A 21,988-nucleotide genomic window follows, 5' to 3' on the forward strand; every position below is an offset into this window, starting at 1 on the left:
TTTCTATTTTAATAAAGGATAATTAAAAAGAAATAACTGAGTGTATAGGTCTTTTTTTATAACAACATTTGACTATTATTTAGTGTGATAATCATCTACTATAGAAGATTTTAAAGTCAGTACTATTTAACATTACAGTGCACCTACAAAAAATAATGTAAGTAACTCTTAGGCACATAAATCCTGAGTAATTATACAAGTACAAGAGTTCTATGAGTGTATCACTTTATAACACCATAAGTACTGCCCGTGTGATTACAAAACAAATAAGGCACTGCCTAACACCACCGAGGCTTCAGAGATTGCCGAGGCACACCCTGCATATTAAAATAAAGATCCTGAATATGACAACCCTCTGACTTACGTTACCTCAAACTCCTCGAACAATTAGTGAATAAATCTCGGGAAGGTGGCTGTCTCTTAGACTACAAAACGTCTCGTACACTTCCGCGCCCAATTCACATGTGACATTAACACAGTACTTGGGGGCGTATTTACAAGGAAGCCGTTAAAATTATACACCTTAATTTGAAAAAGAATAACTGATGGGGCTCAAAGTTTTACGAAGAAAAGAATGATGTTTATAACTAGACGTGTAATACAGGGGCTAACTCTTTACCAGCTCTTCTACCTTTTCAATAAGAGGCTGTAGCTGCGATTAATGATTCCTATGGAAAATTTTGAAAAGTCAAGCACGCTTGCTGTTGGATTAGTAACATTGTGTGCGGAACTTGTGACCTGTGTGCTCAATTGAGTGTTCAATGAACTGTTACTATGGTAACAGGCAGGTAAGCAGTTTGGGGGTAGGGTTCAAAGGTGCTGGCTGTACAGAAACCGTCATATTTACCCAAAGTCCTCTACATGGCAGAGGAGAAAGCAAACAGACGACAGAACACTGTGTACATTAGGAGCAAAAGAAGTACACAACTCTTTGAATTAACCTCAAGAGGGGGCGGGAGCAATAGCCACTGGCGTTACAAAACCCCATGTACAATTTGCCTACTCTGTACTCAACAATGGGCAATTCTTTATCAATCCCAATCAGACACTACTGCTTCAAATTTCACAGTGTGCACTTCACTAAAAACTTTGTGGCTATTTAAATGGGAGACGGGATTGTCCACATTCTAAAACTTAGGGGCATATTTACAAGGACGGCGTTAAAATTATCACCACTTTAGCGGCAGCAAACTGCCGCTAAAACGGCGAAAGTGGGCTTGATAATCCTTTGTTGTATTATCGGGAGATTTTTTCTACACTGCTTTCTGATATGGCAGGCTGTGAGCCGAAGCACATAGCAAACTTGGTTTGTATTTTGAAAGAGAGAACAGGGAAACCTGCTCTCTCTTTCAAAATGCGAAGCAGATTGCTTTTCCCCACCGAGAACTGCATATTAGCAGGTCCCCATGTGGAAAAGTAATGGCGGCTTCAGAAGAACATGGGGAGCTGGCTGGGACCATAGAGACATTGGGGCTCCACCCAGCGTTGCATATATGCCCATGGGATGGGATCCCGGGGAAGAATAAAAATTAGTAGTAGGTGTCAATTTTTTTAATGGTAAAATTAGGAGTCTATAATGGGCATATTTACAAGGACAGTGTTAAAATGTTCTGCTGTAAACCTGGCTTCTATTGGAATTCTCAGGAATTCTCAAGAGCTTATTATGAAATCCATTATCGCTGCTTTAGCGGCACTTTCCTGACGCTAAAGTGACGATAATTTTAACGCTGTCCTTGTAAATATGCCCCCAATATCGCGAGAAATACAGCGATAATTCATGTTTGCAAGTGAAAAGCTTAATAATATAAGACTGTGGACTTAACATATCAATCCAACATGCTTAAGTCTACTTCAGAGCAGATGTTAGGATCCGGCATAAACTGCAATTAGCAAGAGTTTTGCTATCGCTCCTCAAGTCCAGGGCCACCTTGTAAATACTATCAAAGAAATGGACAACCCAATATACCCTTAAGGGTTCGGGCAAAAAGTAGGGGAGGGTAAAGTACCTTCAAGGGATTTTCTGTTTATGTTAATTTTGAACTAATAATGATATTTTGGTGACCACTCTGAATTTGGGTCAATCGTGCAAGAATGCAACAACAATTAAACATTCACTATAAATCTGTCCCAATGTGTGATCAAAAAATAAAAAATGGATGCAAAGAGGGTGTATATGAACATTTTCAGTATTTAATACTTCAGAATCATTACAAAAGGGTACAGAATGAATAACAATGTTACAAGAAGTACATGTTCTCAATTAAACACTTCTTTGAAACAATTGTTAAGGCTTTTCTTCCTTGATATACTTGATTTACAAATCGAAACAAGAAAAAGCGTTGGTCGACGTTTCGGTCTCTATTGGTTGTTTGCTGAGACCATCTTCAGGACAATTATACAATATCTGGAGACACTTGAATTGATATATATATAGATAATTGAGTTATTATTAATAAAAACATTCTATATCATATATATATCAAATAAAACTTCACATTTTAACATATAACACCAAATTCTGTTCAACTTTGAACAGATAATTACATCACAACTCTGTATTAATCTAATGTTTGTAGTCCATACATTGTCACAGAATCAATCAAAATCTAGCCATAGTCTAGAGGCTTCATGTTTAGTGCTTGAAGACATTTAGTACAGTCAATATTATACATATGTGTACCTTGTTTATTTTCTCACAAGTTTCTAATTGTGGACGGTAAAGATCTTCGCCGAATGGTGCACGTATCTGCAAAATAATTGTCCTGAAGATGGTCTCAGCAAACAACCAATAGAGACCGAAACATCGACCAACGCTTCAATGTCAAAAAGAAATTGGATGACATAGAAAAAGATCTGAACTCTTACTCAGATTATCTGATTAAGAGAAAAATGGAGAAACTTCAAAAGGATATTACATTTTATAGAAAAGAAACAACGTATCCATATTTATCGGACAGCTTTTACAAGAATGCTGATAATACAACTGACACTTGGGGGCAAAAATCGATTAAATATGGTAGAACGGTTAACACTTTTTCTGAGTCATCGGACTCTAGTAGTGATGGAACGTACTATGACAGTGGGTATCAAAATCCCAGAGCGAATTCACGCTTTCAAAATAGACAGCCTTTTTTAGGGCGCCTCCAGATCAGGCGAGGCAACTGGAGACCACAATATCAGCCACGTTTCCAGACTGTCACACATCAAGAATACTACCAATTCCCGGAGAATGCTCCAATGACTTACAACCAGTACCTGGAAACACGGAACAACAGATACTGGCGAAACTAGATTCCCTACCAATATTTAAGCTTAGTAAATCTAATTTATCTAAGGACACTATTTCTGTCCTATCAAAAGGATTGACATTTGCCCCTCATTCCGGTTTAAATAAATTTGACCTATTCAGAGATTTGCAGGCTTTCTTCCGCAAAATCAGGCTAAAATTCTTTTTTCAAGGCCAGGAAGAAGTTATCCAAGAAGCTAATCTTTCAGGTCTAAAACCCCAATCTCTGTTCACTCCTATGGTAGACCAACTTCCACCTCAGGTGGCTATATTCGAACAAGTGGTGTTTGACAAAATGACTAACATCACACAACATGTGCCAAAGACTCCATTTAATTTGAATCAAATGGAATACAAAGCCTTGAATCAAATTAAAGCTGACAAAGAACTATTAGTAAAAGCATGTGATAAAGGTGGAGGAATTGTAGTTTACGATACTGAGAACTACATTAAAAAAATGGAAGAAATGCTAATGACAAAAGGTTTTATTTACCCATCACCAGAGAAACTGCATACCAAACGTTGACTAAAATTAAGAAATTGACAGATAAGGCATTAAGAGATGGTGAAATTTGTAAAAAAGAGCATGAGTATCTAAATGTAAAAAATGCCAGGTTAGTGAGTATCTATGGGATACCAAAGGTTCATAAAAATGCTGAAAATCCCCCTTTGAGGCCTATAGTTACTACAATAGGCTCTGTAACTGAACCTTTGGCTAAATATATAGATGCGATTCTTTGTCCACACATCTCTCGTACACCTGGACATGTTAAAGATACTAGACATATCATAAATTTAGTAGAAAATATCAACTTTTGTGCCACATCACAACTACTAGTTACAATGGACATAGAAGCCCTATATAATAATATTCCGAATTTGGGAGCACTAGAAGCTGTTCATTGGTTTCTGCACGAATACAATATAACATGTCCCTCAATATTTATCCTTCAATTCCTCAAGATTGTTTTATGTGAGGATATATTTGAGTTCAACGGTAAATTGTTTAAACAACAACAAGGAGTTAGTATGGGAGCATCGTGTGCACCTACCATTGCAAATATCTATATGTCCCAGTTTGAGAACCGGTTTGCGTTCAATGAAGTTGCACCGTTCTATGAATCCGTGACCAAATGGTCACGGTACATAGACGACGTATTCTTCGTTTGGACAGATAATATAGATAACCTTCACCAATTCATTGAATGGATAAATTTATGTGATCTGAATATTAAATTTACCAATCATATTGATGAGAAAGCAGTGGAATATTTAGATGTCACTATTAAAGATCAGAATGGCACTCTTGCTGTGGACTTATTTGTTAAGCCTTTGAAACAGATACAGCCTAGGACCACTGGCCATCTCCTTGGAGATTATCAGGTATTATTGTCTCTTAGGGAAGCAGTATAAAACTCTTTTCTTATAGTACGCTAGTAGCTAATTTTGCAATCTGCCATGTTTTATAGCTCGAACAAGGGACCTAGGTCAACAGGAGAATAAAGAGTCCGGTTGCTGTAGGACAATACTCATGTGGTGTGAACACATTCATAATCATATATCAAGGTATGTACATGGGAGGTCTAGATGATAAGTACATGCCTTTGGCATTTCAATCTGTTATTCATTAATAGGATCGTTTTTTAACTTTATCGATCAGATCCTATTATGGCTTTAAAAGTACTGCATACCATGGTGGAAGAGGAATAGTCATCTATTGTAGTTGTATCGCGTAGACGCTCCGGCCGACTCTGAGGTCGGTTACTGCGTCATCTTAAACAGGTAATTGGAATTGAGAATTACAACTAGCATATGGCCTATTTGAGGTTATCCCTAATGACATTAATGCAATAGGTTTTTTCCCCCAGAACCCTTGTTTAATGCTCAGTCAAATAACCTACATCACAATATACAGGTGTATTGTCATGATCCGCTTATGACCTGCCTAAAGCGCCTACATGGATAGAAGTTCCGCATGGCATAGCGACTTCCGAATGCGCTTAAGTGACTACATGTCCCACAATGCTAGGTGACTGGGAGGAGTTGGGTAATCTATAAGGGTCGCCATCATTGTGCGGCAGGTTGTATGTGATTTCTTATTCAAAATCTGGACCCGAGTTCTTGGAACCATTGTACTCGTTCCTGGCTGAGTGGCTTGCTCAGCAGTGTTCTGCAGTGCGTGGAGTTTATGTGTTCGGCAGCTGCCAAGCGCCTTTGCCTGGAGTGATTTGCTTCTGAAAAGAGAAGGAGCGATTGATAGCAGAGATTACTCGTGTCTCGGCCGAGGCGCGAGTGAGGCTGTGTTTTCTCTGCTGTTTGTTCTTTGTGTGCGACGGCTGCCAAGCACTTTACTTGGATCAGCTTCGTTGTTAGTAAAAAGAAAAGAAAAAAGGTGTTGGAGTGATAAAGAAATATCGCGTTCTCGGCTGAGATACCGTTTTTGTATTTCTTTAAGGAACTTTGGCATTTTCGCTCAGGAATCTAAAAGTGCCGATCTTTTCCGGAATCCTTTGAACTTTTACAGGCAGCTACCGGTGAGGAGCATTCCGGATGTTGTGAGTACTCGCGTTCTCGGCTGAGACGCGCTTCATTTTCTCCTCTGACTGTGTTTTAAAGGAATTGACACTTCCTTATCCAGGAACGAAAAGGTTGTGACTTTATTTAGCCTGTGAATTGTAGAGACTTGGCAATCTTCAGTTTCATTGGATTACAGTGTTCAAGACTGTATTAATCTCCTGAATCCTTCTTCATCGTTTTGTTTTTGGCCATTTCTATTCTATTTTTGGTTCAATCCTGGAGATGGATTATATTTGTTTTTGTTTTGGGAAGGCTGGAAGGTATGCATGGAATATAGAGCGATCTGATTAGTGGTGTATGGGGTGTTGAACCGCCTGTATGATCGCTTCTTCTTGTTTATGTATTGCAGAAGCACTAATAGGGTATAGAGGCAATTATCTGATACTTATCAAGAAGGGAGAAGAACAGCCTACAGCTAGCGGATTTGGTAGGTGGGGTTCTAGCGAGAAATTACTGAGAGTAGTTAGAATTTTCATTTACAGTTTCAGTCCCTTCCCTACCTTTTCCCTCACCTGATTTCCTTTATACTCTGTGTTGTTATACAGTCAGAGTGTAGGGCAATCTGGAGGTGGACCCCTTTTAAGCATCATCCTGATCCTGAGGAAGCTTGGCCGTGAAAGAATCACGTACCCAAGAAAACTCTTCCTCTCGGTCGGGTGTGCTTGGAAGATGGCCACTATGGAAGACGTGCTGCATGCTTTAGGCTTGGTACAACATGAGCTAGAAGCATCACAAGCTGAAACTGCAGCATTAAGGGAATGGTTGGATAGACAATCTAGGAATCCGTTTGATGCAACGGCTAGTGGTTCACCAATACAGGCTACGGTATCTCCACCCATACCTCTGGCTAGTCTGGAACGGTATTCCGGTGACCCTAACAAGATTCAAACCTCTCTGACTCAGATAACATTGCATTTCTCCTGTAGACCGGCATCATTTCCTACTAACTTATCCAGAGTAGCTTTTGCTATTTCGTATTTGACCGGGGATGCTGCCAATTGGGCGGTACCGCTGGTGCGTAATGATGATCCTCTGTTGGCAGACTGGGATGACTTTAGGAAGGAATTCGAAAGAGTTTTTGATAGACGGGCAACCACGCTTAGTGCAGATAGGGAGCTTCTGGGGATGCGACAGGGAAGAAAGGAGCTTGTTACATACATGACCACCTTTAATAGATTAGTAGTGGAGACTTCTTGGCCAGAAGAAAAAAGGATGGCCTTATATTACCAGGGTCTGAATGAAGACCTTAAGGACGTGTTGGCACAGATTGACCCTCAACCCACCAACTGTACTGATTTAATAAATCTTAACTTGCGGTTAGATCATCGCATGTCCGAAAGAGGAGGAGAGCGAAAGAAAGGTGACAGACCTGGAGGTGGGTTGGAATTAGCTGGACGTCCAGTTAATAAAGATATGGGTCCTGAGCCTATGAAGATAGGAGCTGTTAGACCTCCTTTGACTAAGGCGGAGAGAGAAAGCAGGCGTGCTCAGGGTCTCTGTATGTACTGTGGTAGAAAGGGGCATTATGTCAGGGAATGTACTATGAGACCAAAGAAGACTAATCCCTTTTCTCCCGGTAAACAAGTTGCAGTTATGAAGGCAACTACAAAACCAGTATGTCCGCAAGATAGTAGGAACGTTCTGGTAGACCAAAAGCCTTCACTGGAGTGGAAGATACCTTCTTTAGAGATATCCACATGTAAGAACACAGAAACACATATCGTGTTATCCATGCTTTTGAACACTAGACATAACAGTCATTCAGTATCGACCATGATCGATTCCGGAGAAACCGGAAATTTTATCGACCAAGGTCTGGCAGATAGATTGGAATTAGTGAAAGTGCCGACCGTTAAACCTGAGTTTGTCCTGGCGGTGGATGGCACTCCATTGAAGTCAGGCCCTATTATTGCCCATACTGAAGCACTGGAACTCATTATGCCGGGGGAGGTAAACAATCATAGGGAGAGGATTGTGTTAAACATCATTGAGGCTCCTCAATATGAGGTGATATTAGGTAAATATCGAGAAGAGTTTCGCACCGCTTTAAGTAAGTTGAAGCACGAACGATGCAAAAGTAGACAACAATTCAATAACGGAAAACAGTGTAACGTAACTAGCGGCACTCTGTTTGTTTTGAGCAGCTGTCGGTACAGAACTAAAGCTGCACATCCCGAGCATTTGATTCCAAGGGTGAGCCATATTGAGAAGGACCCCGTAACGTTTAAAGTAAGTGGAGACAGGATTATGAAGCGTAATGCCACTGTTAAATAACGGCACAGCATAATAAGCGGTCCTTTGTTCACTTCTAGCATCGGACGACATAGAATATAAAGCCTCGTAACTGGAGTAGACGATCCCACATAGGAAACGTCACCATTTACATTTATGACGGGTGAGTGCCTAGTTCATAATAAAACGCTACTAGTAACGATATAGCTAGCAAGTATATTAATGGCAACTGTGTATCTAGTTGCAGATACCAAAGATTAATCAACTCGGCTACTCTATATAAACATACCTCTACGGAGAAGAGACAGGCTGATTGAAGCGCCGGTGAGTTTCAAATCACTGTAGGAAGTCTCATAGTGGCAGAGTAAGGCTTTAGGTTTAATCTGAGTAAATAACAGACTTTCAAACCCACGCAGTTAATCTATTGAGATAGAGAATAGGATAGTTACACAGAGTATTCATGAGAGGCATTGATAGTATATGAAGCAACTTAAAAGTTCCAAATATTGTTTTATGAGCATCAGTGTTCAGTATATATAGCACATTAGAGTACTGTTTGTGGCTTAATCAAAATGTTTATGAAATCATTAGGAAACAATGGGTGTTGTGCATAATATAAGTAAAGCTGTGACACAGCATCGCACATTATAGTACTGTATGATATATTCAGAACAAGATTGATTGTTGTGGCAGACCCCACATAAGTAAACCAGTGTATTGCATGTATCCGTGGTCTGTATATATGTATATTAATTGGTAATCTTTATTTGCAGGACACTGCCCCTGAGCAAGGAACAAGCGTTCCGAAATGCATTGGGCCAGAGACTAAATATGGTTCAGCAGCAATTATGGAATCATTGTAGAAATTAGAGAGTTTCCATGTAATGTAATGAGACGCAGGATTTCTCAATAAGTTGGATTGATATCATATGTGATGAAATAACATATAAATGAAACATGAACATGTAAAAGTAAATAATCTATGTAATGAGTAAAACAAATCAGTAAACACTGATATGAAGTATATCAATATTGTGGTATTATGTTTATGTTTGATAGTAATTAATGTTTGAAAATTGAGAACATTGAGTTCAATAGGCACAGTGCACACTAGAGCAGGTCCATCCTGCTCATGGTTTGAATAGTAGTTCTTAATGTGGAGCCAACACATGATTATAGTGTAGCACCCTTGTACAAGTATATATATAGCGAAAATATAGTGTTAAGATCGAGTGCGCCTCTCACCCAGTTGTGGGTATTTATTTTGAGTTAAGTCATTGGCACCAGAGGCTGCACCGGTAGAACCAGTTGTAGAGATGGCTACTTTTGAATCCATAACAAACATTACGGACAATAGGGCAGAAACACATGTATATACGGATGAACAAGCTACGGATATCTATGTATTAATAGATGAAGTTAAATTAGTTGACTCTCATGGGGGGTCTACCATGCAACAACTGAAACAGTTAGAATACCTTACAAGGCGGCAGGTAAATCAAAGATTACATGCCTCAACACTTGTACAATATCATAGAGCACAGCGTATACCCAGGGGTTTCAGACTAGCAATACGCCCTATGTTATTCAGATTTCATTTAAACGCAAAATTTATGAATAGATGGTTCGCTATTCTAAACAAGTGCTCCCTAGATCTTATTTTACTGATAATTGAAGAGTTATCAAAAACCATACGTGAACTGGAAGAAGAAATTTTTAACATCAAGAAAGATTTGGAATGACAACTAGAAACCACAATTTGGAGTACGACATTAGAAGAGCTGAACGTGAGATTGGACAAATATAGTAAAGAGCTTCAAGAGGGAAAGATCAGGAAGTATCGCAGAGATACTGTAGATTATAAGCTCAATGAGGTGTATACTTGGGCCGAAATTTACGCTAAAAAACGATTCTTTCAGAATAAGAAAACCACATCGTCATCAGAGGAAAGTATAGCGACGGACCAGGATGCATCCATGAATAGACCACCAGCAATTAAAGTCACTGGACAACCAGCTAAACCGAGTGCAGGGAAAGAAGGAATGGCTTTACAACAACAAACATTAAGTGAGACAACAGCCACTACTTCGTCTTTTTTGTTACAGGCCACCGATCGAGGGCAACCCCCCTCGAGTCCTCCACGAGTAACATTGAGTCCACCAAGAACAACAGGTCCAGTACCTCCAAAACCAGGAGAGGACAAGGCAGGCAAACAATTAAGAAGCGGCAAGAATCTAGTTTAATAATTAACATCTCGTCCATTCCATTAACTAGTCAAGAATTGGCAATCCTCAACAAAGGAAGAACATTTGTACCTACTGACACCACAACGAAATTAGACACAGATGCTGCTATATTTAGGTTCATGCGGAAACTACGGCTAAAACATTATTTCACTAATATAGTGCAAGATACACAAGAAGAACACAATGAACTGATCGAAAGGCTAAAACCCAAAAGTAAATTTTTGGCACCCAGCTCACACAAAACATTGGATATGTTTGAGAACATGGTGAAGCATGACTGTGCAAGACTAGATTACAAAAGAAGAAGAACACCAAACTTGATGAAACATGAAAACCATTTGATACAAGGCATTGCCAATAATAAGGCTTTAACGCTGAAACCTGCTGACAAAGGAGGAGCATGGGTAGCAATGGATACCGAGTATTATGAGAGAAAAGTGTATGAACACGTATCGGACACAGATACATAAATACTACTCGAGGGAGATCCGACCCAGAAGTTACAATCTATGCTTCAAGCAATTCTGAATCGAGCAGAGGGGGAAGGAACCATTGACACCAATTTGAAAAGTTGTTTAACATCACACAATCCAAGAAGGCCACTGATCTACATGACGCCTAAGATACACAAGAACCCCACAGATCCGCCATTCAGACCAATAGTTTCAGCTTGCAACTCAATTTTTGAACCATTGGGCAACTATTTAGATTATTTCCTCCAAACATTTGTACAAAGTTGGTGCACGTATGTGAAAGATATGACAGATTTCCTCACCAAATTGCGCACAATTGAATTTCTGGTTCAAGATCATTGGTTAATCTGCACTATAGACGTCACAGCTCTGTATACCTCTATAGCACATGCACAAGGGATGGAAGCGGTGGAATGGGCACTACTACAGATGGACTTAACACAAGATCATAACATTTTTCTGTTACAGCTATTATTTTTTTGTTTGCACAATAGCTATTTTCAGTGGAAGGATGATTTCTTTGGTTAACTCACAGGAACTTCAATGGGTTTTTCGGGGGCACCTGCCTATGCTAACATTTACATGGCAAAGTTTGAGAACGACCACATTTTATCACAAAATGAATGGACACAAGGAATAGCTCAATACTGTCGATATATCGACGATATTTTTTTGATTTGGACCCGCTCGCAAGAAACTCTTGAACAACTGATTGAGGAACTTAACAATAAGGAACCAAGGATTAAGTTCACCCATACTATTAGTCAAGACAAAGTCAATTATTTGGATGTCCTAATCAAGAAAAAACACAAGACAATAAGCACAGAAATCTTTACGAAACCTACTGATAGGAACAGCACGCTGATGCACTCCAGTTTTCCTCCTAGGAGCCTTGTAGAAAATCTTCCTTACTCACAGTTCATCAGGATAAAAAGAATATGTTCGAATCCTGAAGTTGCAGAACAGAAAATCTCAGAGTTCAAGGATAGATTTGTGAACAGAGGATATCCAGAAAATATACTGCAGAAGAATATACTCAGAATTCAAATGAAAGACAGGGAAGAACTTTTCACAAAGACAGTGAGAAGCCAATCCAACACCCCTACTTTTGTATCTAAATTCTCCAACAAGTCAGTTCAAATTAAGAAAATCATCAAGAATAGATGGGAACTGTTGGTTAATGAGCCTGAGTTTAATGGGATTTTCAGTCAAACGCCCACCTTCGCATACACGAGGGCAAGAAACCTTCAAGAACTCATACAGACAGGAGCAAGTAAAGTAAAAAATATAGAGTACAAAGGAACCCATAAGTGCTATAATTGCATACATTGTAACAATATCATCATTGGTAAAACTCTCACACACCCTATAACAGGAGCTAAAATTAAATTGAGGCACACTTCTGACTGCAACACATCTAACATTGTTTACTGTCTTAAGTGCCCATGTGGGAAGGCATATATAGGAAAGACAGAGAGAAAATTCAAACTGAGGTTAACAGAACACAAAAGTACAATAAGACTTAAAAACACAACATCAGGTGTAGCTACGCACTGGATAGAGGAAAAACATACAATAGAGCAACTACGGGCACAAATAGTCGAAGTTATCATGAAAGTTGAGGGTATTGATAATAGCCAGAGACTTTTACAGAGAGAAGTATTTTGGATTGAATTTCTACAAACCATGCAGCCGAAAGGATTAAATGATAAGATAGACATGAGTTGTGTTTTGTAATTAAACAGATGACATATGACACTAGATTCTACAATGTTCAGGTGTTTACTTTCCATTTGTTAAATAACGAGGATAAAATGTCACTAAGATGATATTATAGAACATGTTCCACTTGAGAGAAATGCAGTAATGACATATTCTAGCCAGACACCAAATGTCGACAGTATTATATGTTAGCTTTGAAGGAATTCACTGTGAGTAAGCATCGACTATATGTAGAACACATAATGAATGTGAATACTGCTTCATGTATTTGAGCTCTATGGCAGTTATAGGCTAGCACTTATTTGTGTATATTCCAGGTTGACAATTAACGTTAATAGATAAACATGTTAATTTGTAGGGTTATTTATTGTGAGATTGTATCCACTGTGAGTATACCATATAACCAAAGCCAGCATAATATACACAAACTACCATTGTGGATTAGATTGTACAACTGTTAGTAAATAGGACACGTAGGTTAATATTAACCTTAACAATTAAGTTTGTAGGGAACCACTGGCAGGTAGCGTTAGTATGAATAATACAAGTATCACGAGTCATGGGCGTAATCTAAGGCCTAGAATGATGCTTTTACGGTTTACAAAATGAGTAAACTACATATCCCAGCAATCTTTAGTCACGTGATCACATACGTAGATTAAACCGGCCGTAATGGAGTTTTCGGCATTTGGTGAAAGAACGAGGATACAGTGGAGAACTGGCAGCACTGAATAATAGGCAGAACAAATATCGAGAGGAGTTTCGCACCGCTTTAAGTAAGTTGAAGCACGAACGATGCAAAAGTAGACAACAATTCAATAACGGAAAACAGTGTAACGTAACTAGTGGCACTCTGTTTTGAGCAGCTGTCGGTACAGAACTAAAGCTGCACATCCCGAGCATTTGATTCTAAGGGTGAGCCATATTGAGAAGGACCCCGTAACGTTTAAAGTAAGTGGAGACAGGATTATGAAGCGTAATGCCACTGTTAAATAACGGCACAGCATAATAAGCGGTCCTTTGTTCACTTCTAGCATCGGACGACATAGAATATAAAGCCTCCTAACTGGAGTAGACGATCCCACATAGGAAACGTCACCGTTTACATTTATGACGGGTGAGTGCCTAGTTCATAATAAAACGCTACTAGTAACGATATAGCTAGCAAGTATATTAATGGCAACTGTGTATCTAGTTGCAGATACCAAAGATTAATCGACTCGGCTACTCTATATAAACATACCTCTACGGAGAAGAGACAGGCTGATTGAAGCACCGGTGAGTTTCAAATCACTGTAGGAAGTCTCATAGTGGCAGAGTAAGGCTTTAGGTTTAATCTGAGTAAATAACAGACTTTCAAACCCACGCAGTTAATCTATTGAGATAGAGAATAGGATAGTTACACGGAGTATTCATGAGAGGCATTGATAGTATATGAAGCAACTTAAAAGTTCCAAATATTGTTTTATGAGCATCAGTGTTCAGTATATATAGCACATTAGAGTACTGTTTGTGGCTTAATCAAAATGTTTATGAAATCATTAGGAAACAATGGGTGTTGTGCATAATATAAGTAAAGCTTTGACACAGCATCGCACATTATAGTACTGTATGATATATTCAGAACAAGATTGATTGTTGTGGCAGACCCCACATAAGTAAACCAGTGTATTGCATGTATCCGTGGTCTGTATATATGTATATTAATTGGTAATCTTTATTTGCAGAACACTGCCCCTGAGGAAGGAACAAGCGTTCCGAAATGCATTGGGCCAGAGACTAAATATGGTTCAGCAGCAGTTATGGAATCATTGTAGAAATTAGAGAGTTTCCATGTAATGTAATGAGACGCAGGATTTCTCAATAAGTTGGATCGATATCATATGTGATGAAATAACATATAAATGAAACATGAACATGTAAAAGTAAATAATCTATGTAATGAGTGAAAAAAATCAGTAAACACTGATATGAAGTATATCAATATTGTGGTATTATGTTTATGTTTGATAGTAATTAATGTTTGAAAATTGAGAACATTGAGTTCAATAGGCACAGTGCACACTAGAGCAGGTCCATCCTGCTCATGGTTTGAATGTGAGTGATATTAGGTATGCCATGCTTGTGGCAACACAACCCTTCCATAGATTGGAAGAGAAAGTCTGTGGGTTTTGAGTCAGAGGGGTGTGTGAATCACTGTTTGCAGTCTCCGGAATCACATGTGTCCTTATTGGCCCAAGCCTTTACCATTGCTACTGCTGCGGAAAAAGATGTAGAGTTGCCTTGGGCATACACGGGCTATCATGATGTGTTTAGTGAGGTGAAAGCAGAAACACTTCCCCCACACAGGGATTATGACTGCCGGATTAACTTGGTGGATGGGGCAGTGGTGCCTTCATGTAGGGTATATGCCTTGTCCGTTTCGGAAACAGCTCATTTGAAGACATATCTGGAACACTTTTGTTCTATTGGTTTCATACGTCCCTCGCGCTCTCCTGCAGCCTCACCACTTTTTTTCATTTCAAAAGCTAATGGGGAATTGCGTACGTGCATCGATTATAGACAGCTTAACAAGGTTACCATCCGTAATCGATACCCGCTTCCACTCATACCAGTCCTGCTAGATCAGGTTCGGGAGGCTGCTATTTATACGCGCCTGGACCTGAGGGGGGCTTATCACTTGGTCCATATCAGGGCCGGTGATGAGTGGAAAACTGCGTTTAAGACTTGTTTCGGCCCCTATGAATAAATGGTAATGCCGTTCGGGCTATGCAATGCCCCGGCGGCATTCCAGTTTTTTCTGAATGACATCATGAAAGAGTATCTGGACCGCTTTGTTGTCATATATATTGATGACCTTTTGATATACTCTGAGTCCCCAGCCCAACATGTTAGTCATGTTCTTTTGATCTTGCAGAGGTTACATGAAAATAGCTTATACTGTAAGTTAAGCAAGTGTGAGTTTGATGTGTATGAGGTGGAGTTTTTGGGAGTGATCCTTAACCCGAAGGGGTTCAGAATGGCAGAGAGAAAGGTGAAGGCGGTTCAGGAGTGGCCGATTCCTAAGAATGTGAGGGATGTCCAGTGCTTCCTGGGATTTTCTAATTATTACAGGAGGTTTATTTCCCATTTTTCACAGTTAGCATCTCCAATAACTCGTTTGTTGTGAAAAAGTACTCCGTTTTTTTGGACACCGGAAGCCACGAATGCTTTTGAACAACTTAAAACAGCTTTTAGCACGGCTCCTGTTTTAACGCATCCCCAAATGGATGTGCCCTTTGTAGTGGAAGCAGATGCCTCCGACGTGGCAATTGGGGCGGTGTTGTCACAGAGAGACAAACAAACATGCCAGTTGCATCCTGTGGCGATTCTATCGAGAAAGCTCAATTCCGCAGAAGCGAATTACACAATAGCTGAGAAGGAGCTCTTGGCAGTGAAAAAGGCATTCCAGGAGTGGAGACACTACCTGTGGGGAGGACATCATCCGGTAACTGTGTATTCCGACCATCGTAATCTCCAGTACCTGAAAACAGTAAGACATCTGTCTCAACGCCAGATGCGTTGGATGCTCTCTTTTGCGGAGCATGAGTTTACCATCTTTTTTCGTCCGGGAGCGGAGAACAAGAAAGCTGACTCTTTATCTAGACAACTGGATTCAGGGTGTCATCAGAAAACGGATCCAAAGTCTATTCTCTTTCCAGAGGTGGTGTTGTGTTCCATACAAGTGGAACAGTTCTTGGAGGTGGTGGCTAAACATCGGCCTCCACAGCAATGGAAGGAGTGGGCTGATGCGAACATACACCAATCTCTCAAACATGGCTTGCCAATGGTGCAAAACCGACTGTTTCTTCCGGTGCACACCCTTCGTTTAATGGCTTTTAACTGGTGCCATAACGCATTGGTGGAAGGGCATCAGGGCCATCAGAAAACTGTTCACGCGTTACAACGTCATTTCTGGTGGGAAGGCATGGCCAAGGACGTGAAACTGTGGGTAAATCAATGTGAGACATGTGCAAGAGCGAAAAGTGGTCAATCGAAAGCGTCAGGATTGCTATGCCTCTTCCAACTCCCTCCAGGCCATGGCAAGTCATTAGCTTGGATTATGTGTTGGGTCTGCCTTTGGATAAAGGTAGCGACGCCATCTTGGTGGTGGTGGACAGTTTCACAAAGATGGGACATTTCATCCCTTATAAAAACCTCCCTACTGCATCTCAACCTGCACAGTTATTGTTGACCCAGGTGGTTCGTCTTCACGGGGTCCCTCAAGTTATCATCTCTGACAGAGGTCCGCAGTTCATTGCCAGGTTCTGGCGAACATGGTGTAAGGCGCTGAACATCTCTGTTGCCCTATCGACAAGTTTCCATCCACAGTCTGATTGGCAGACGGAGAGGCTAAATCAGAATTTAAAGAAGTATCTGCTTTGCTATGCCGATGAAGCGGCGGACTCATGGGTTTCGCTGTTATGGCTGGCTGAACTGTTATATAATAATGCTTGGCATTGTTCCACTGGTGAGACACCATTTCGGGCTAACTCTGGCTTCAATGCAAACACTCTGCCAGTGACGATTCCGAGCGACGTGCTGAACCATCCCACGGTGGCTGGCTAGGTGAAGGCTCTTCTGAAGATTCATAGGAGGGTGCAGGTACATTTGGATAAGGCCAAGGATACATATAAGAAATGGGAGGATCGGCATCGGAGGGAAGGACCGGTGTACAACGTGGGGGATCGGGTATGGCTTTCCACAAAGAACATTCGCTTTCGTTTCCGTAGTATCTTCCATCCTCGTTTCATTGGGCCTTACACCGTGGTACGCCGCGTGAATCCGGTGGCGTACAAGCTGAAACTCCCGGTGTCTTTATGGATTCACCCGGTTCCATTGCAGTCTGCTGAAACCGGCCCGTTCGGCTCGACGGAAGGCGGTACCTCTGGTTCTTCGTGATTGGAACCTGGAATATGAGGTGCGTCGGATGTTGGATTCTCGTTATCAGCAGGGGAACCTGTGGTTTCTTGTGTCCTGGAGGGGTTATGCTGCAGAAGACAAATTCATGGGAGCCGAGCTCTGGTGTCCATGCCCCTCTTGCGATTCGCCGGTTCTATGCCCGTCATCCGGAGACGCCTGGTGCTAGGAGGCGCTACGGAGAGGGACATATTGTCATGATCTGCTTATGACCTGCCTAAAGCGCCTACATGGATAGAAGTTCCGCATGGCATAGCGATGGCCGAATGCGCTTAAGTGACTACATGTCCCACAATGCTAGGTCACTGGGAGGAGTTGGGTAATCTATAAGGGTCGCCATCATTGCGCGGCAGGTTGTACGTGATTTGTTATTCGAAATCTGGACCCGAGTTCTTGGAACCATTGTACTCGTTCCTGGCTGAGTGGCTTGCTCAGCAGTGTTCTGCAGTGCGTGGAGTTTATGTGTTCGGCGGCTGCCGAGCGCCTTTGCCTGGAGTGATTTGCTTCTGAAAAGAGAAGGAGCGATTGATAGCAGAGATTACTCGTATCTCGGCCGAGGCGCGAGTGAGGCTGTGTTTTCTCTGCTGTTTGTTCTTTGTGTGCGGCGGCTGCCAAGCACTTTATTGGGATCAGCTTCGTTGTTAGTAAAAAGAAAAGAAAAAAGGAGTTGGAGTGATAAAGAAATATCGCGTTCTCGGCTGAGATACCGCTTTTGTATTTCTTTAAGGAACTTTGGCATTTTCGCTCAGGAATCTAAAAGTGCCGATCTTTTCCGGAATCCCTTGACCTTTTACAGGCAGCTGCCGGTGAGGAGCATTCCGGATGTTGTGAGTACTCGTGTTCTCAGCTGAGACGCGCTTCAGTTTCTCCTTTGACTGTGTTTTAAAGGAATTGACACTTCCTTATCCAGGAATGAAAAGGTTGTGACTTTATTTAGCCTGTGGATTGTAGAGACTTGGCAATCTTCAGTTTCATTGGATTACAGTGTTCAAGACTGTATTAATCTCCTGAATCTTTCTGCATCGTTTTGTTTTTGGCCATTTCTATTCTATTTTTAGTTCAATCCTGGAGATGGATTATATTTGTTTTTGTTTTTGGAAGGCTGGAAGCTATGCATGGAATGTAGAGCGATCTGATTAGTGGTGTATGGGGTGTTGAACCGCCTGTATGATCGCTTCTTCTTGTTTATGTATTGCAGAAGCACTAATAGGGTATAGAGGCAATTATCTGATACCTATCAAGAAGGGAGAAGAACAGCCTACAGCTAGCGGATTTGGTAGATGTGGTTCTAGCGAGAAATTACTGAGAGTAGTTAGATTTTTCATGTACTTATCACTGTGTTTTTTCTTTTTCTTCTCGTTTCAGCCTCCCTTTCCCGTTCCAGTCCCTTCCCTAACTTTTCCCTCACCTGATTTCCTTTATACTCTGTGTTGTTATACATTCAGAGTGTAGGGCAATCTGGAGGTGGACCCCTTTTAAGCATCATCCTGATCCTGAGGAAGCTTGGCCGTGACATGTATAGCACAGGATATAATCTAAATCAGCTTTGGAACTTACAGACTGGTTATAATTGGATAACATTATTCTTTAAATTTATGTCTCTTACAATATAATACTTGTGTTATGGACCAATGAAATATTGGTGGTTTAAAAATACCAATCCGAATATTAATAATAAAGACATTTATAGAGCGCTATGGATTACGCCATCCTGGCGTGTCCCCGCGCTAAAGAGAGAAGAAAGCTTGCCAGGGGAGAGGACAGTGCAAGGCCAGAGACACTAAAGTAGACTTACAAGGAGAACAGATGTGTTTTCAGTTGACGGCGGAATTTGGTTTCCGATGGCTCCAGGCGAAGACTGGTAGGAAGTTTGTTCCAGCCTATCGCCGCCGCCACTCTAAAGGACCGACCTCCCATTTTTTCTCTCCTGTAGCGGTGGGTCACAAGCGTGCCCATTCCGCCCGATCTAAGCGGTCTGCGTGGCTCATACCAGGTAACCAGACCCGCCAGATAGCCGGGAGCTTTATACCAAAGGATTCGATGACATATTAGGAGGGTTTTGTACATTATTCTTTTTTTCACTGGGAGCCAGTGGAGGGCCTCCAGGGCGGCTCTGGAATTGGCTCTTCTTGGGAGTCTAAGTACTAGGCGAGCTGCAGCGTTTTGCAGAATCTGGAGTCGTCCTATACTTTTACTAGAAGTTCCCAAGAAGAGGGCATTCCCATAATCGAGGCGTGACGTAATCAGTGCCTGGGTCATAGTGCGCCGAGCCTCCAAAGGAAGGAGGTCCAGGGTTTTATTGAGAGTCTTTAGGACTCCAAAGCACTTGCCCACTAATCGATTGATGTGTGTCTCGTAAGAGAGTGTGGGATCCACCCATATCCCTAAGTTCTTAGCTTCAGGACAGGGTGTGGGCATAGAGCCTAGACAACTTGGCCACCAGTCACATGTCCAGAGTCGTTGATCACCACCAACCACCAAGACTTCTGTCTTGGAGCCGTTCAGTTTTAGACAGGGATTATCCATCCAAGTGGCCAATGCTTGCATGCAGGCTCGGAAGTTATTGGCTCCAGCTGCAGGTGTTTGGGTGAGGGTGAGTAAGAGCTGCGTATCGTCGGCGTAGGAAACAATCTCTACGCCGAACGATTGAACTACCTCAGCCAGGGGGGCCATATATAAATTAAAAAGAGTAGGACTCAAGGCTGAGCCCTGTGGCACCCCCTGTTCCAATACCATCTCCTCAGACTGAAACGAGCCCCGCTGGACCTGAAAGCTTCTGCCCGTCAGAAACGATTTTAGCCAGCCGAGTGCTCTATCAGTCACACCTCCTCTGTTCAGACACTGTAGCAAGGTGATATGTGCTACAGTGTCGAACGCTGAACTAAGGTCTAGCATGACCAGTGCCATGGTTAGGCCTGCGTCAGCCCCTTGGCGTAGAGTTTCGGTGGCTCGTAATAAGGCCGTCTCAGTTGAGAAACCCCTTCGGAACCCTGATTGTGAGGAGTGCAGGAGATTTGTCTTCTCTGCAAATGCCATCAATTGCACATTTGCAATTTTCTCTGCAATTTTTGCAGTGTAGGGTAACAGAGAGATAGGTCGTAAGTTCTCCAGGACATCATGGCTTACATTAGGTTTTTACCTAATAGGTAACACAATGGCCTTTTTCCAGTTTATCAGAAGGGTCTGGGAGTCAAAGGATGTTACAAGGACATGGCGGATGTAAGGTTCTAAAGCCACTATGCTTGCACCCAGGACCCTCGGGGGAGCGGGATCTCGTGGAGAACCCGATTTTATACTAATGCAAATGGTTTCAAGTTCTTTGCTGGGCGGTACGGTAAAACACTCTAACCTCAGCTCAGAATTCAGCAGTCCCACTTCCTTCAGTTCTACGAAGGTTTCTCCATCAGCAGGACAACTGGAGAAAGAGCTGTAGATTTTTTTAACCTTGTTGGCAAAATATTCTGCCACCTTATTGCATTCCATGACGGAGTCAGTCTCCGGAACATTGGAATTTGAGACAGCTGAGATTTCTTTGTCAATTTTAAACAATTCTCTAGACGAACAGTCCGCCTCACTAATTCTGTTTCCATAAAATGTGGCTTTAGCAGCTCTTATCTGCTTTTGATAACTTCTCTGAGCTGTTCTATACTGAAGTTTAGTGCGCTCATTCATATCCCTGCGCCAAAGTCGTTCCAGCTTTTTACATTCTGATCTGATTGACTGTAGATCTGTCGTGTACCATAGGGCCGATCTCCTAACTCTGTTCCCCTGTTTGGCCTTGGCTAAAGGGGCTACCCTGTTCAAGGCATCAAGGATCCGGATTTCTAAGTTTTGATTAGCACTTTCACTATCCGTGCCTCCCGGCATCCCACCTAAACTAAGCATCTCACTGAAGATAGATTGTGAGAAATTTTTCCATTTACGGTATGGGTAACTATTGTTGCCTCCCAACTGGGGGTCAGTGCTACCTGAAGTGCAAATTTCAAAAGGGACTAAAAAATGGCCTGTCCAGGGAAGTGGGTAAGGAATACTCGTGGTTATGCCCTCCCAGTTGGCAAACACCGGGTCCAATAAATGGCCATGAGTATGTGTGGGTGTTTGATTTATCAGTTCCAAATCCGTATTTCGTAATTCCTGCCTCATCTCCGTGGCCTCCTTTAACTGGATGTCATCGAAATGAATATTTAGATCACCCAGAAGCAGGACCTTCCTATGTCTAAGCGCCAGGTGAGCAAGGTGTTCTTGAAGACTCTGCCTAAAATTTCCCAGGGTCCCAGGAGGTCTATAAAGGAGGACACCCGAGATATGGTCCTGAGGGCCAAGTTTCAATGCAAATTTGCCGGCCTCGCAGTTCTCTACTCCAAGAGGTTCGAGGGAGCACACCAGGGGGGCCTTGCTGATTACTGCAATCCCGCCTCCTCTGCCTGATGGTCGATCCACCCTGGCTATGCTATATCCGGGTGGAAGGGCTTCGATAATCTCGGGGTCGGAAT

This window comes from Lissotriton helveticus, chromosome 12 (assembly GCF_964261635.1).
Source record: "Lissotriton helveticus chromosome 12, aLisHel1.1, whole genome shotgun sequence".
In the NCBI taxonomy this organism is placed as follows: domain Eukaryota; kingdom Metazoa; phylum Chordata; class Amphibia; order Caudata; family Salamandridae; genus Lissotriton; species Lissotriton helveticus.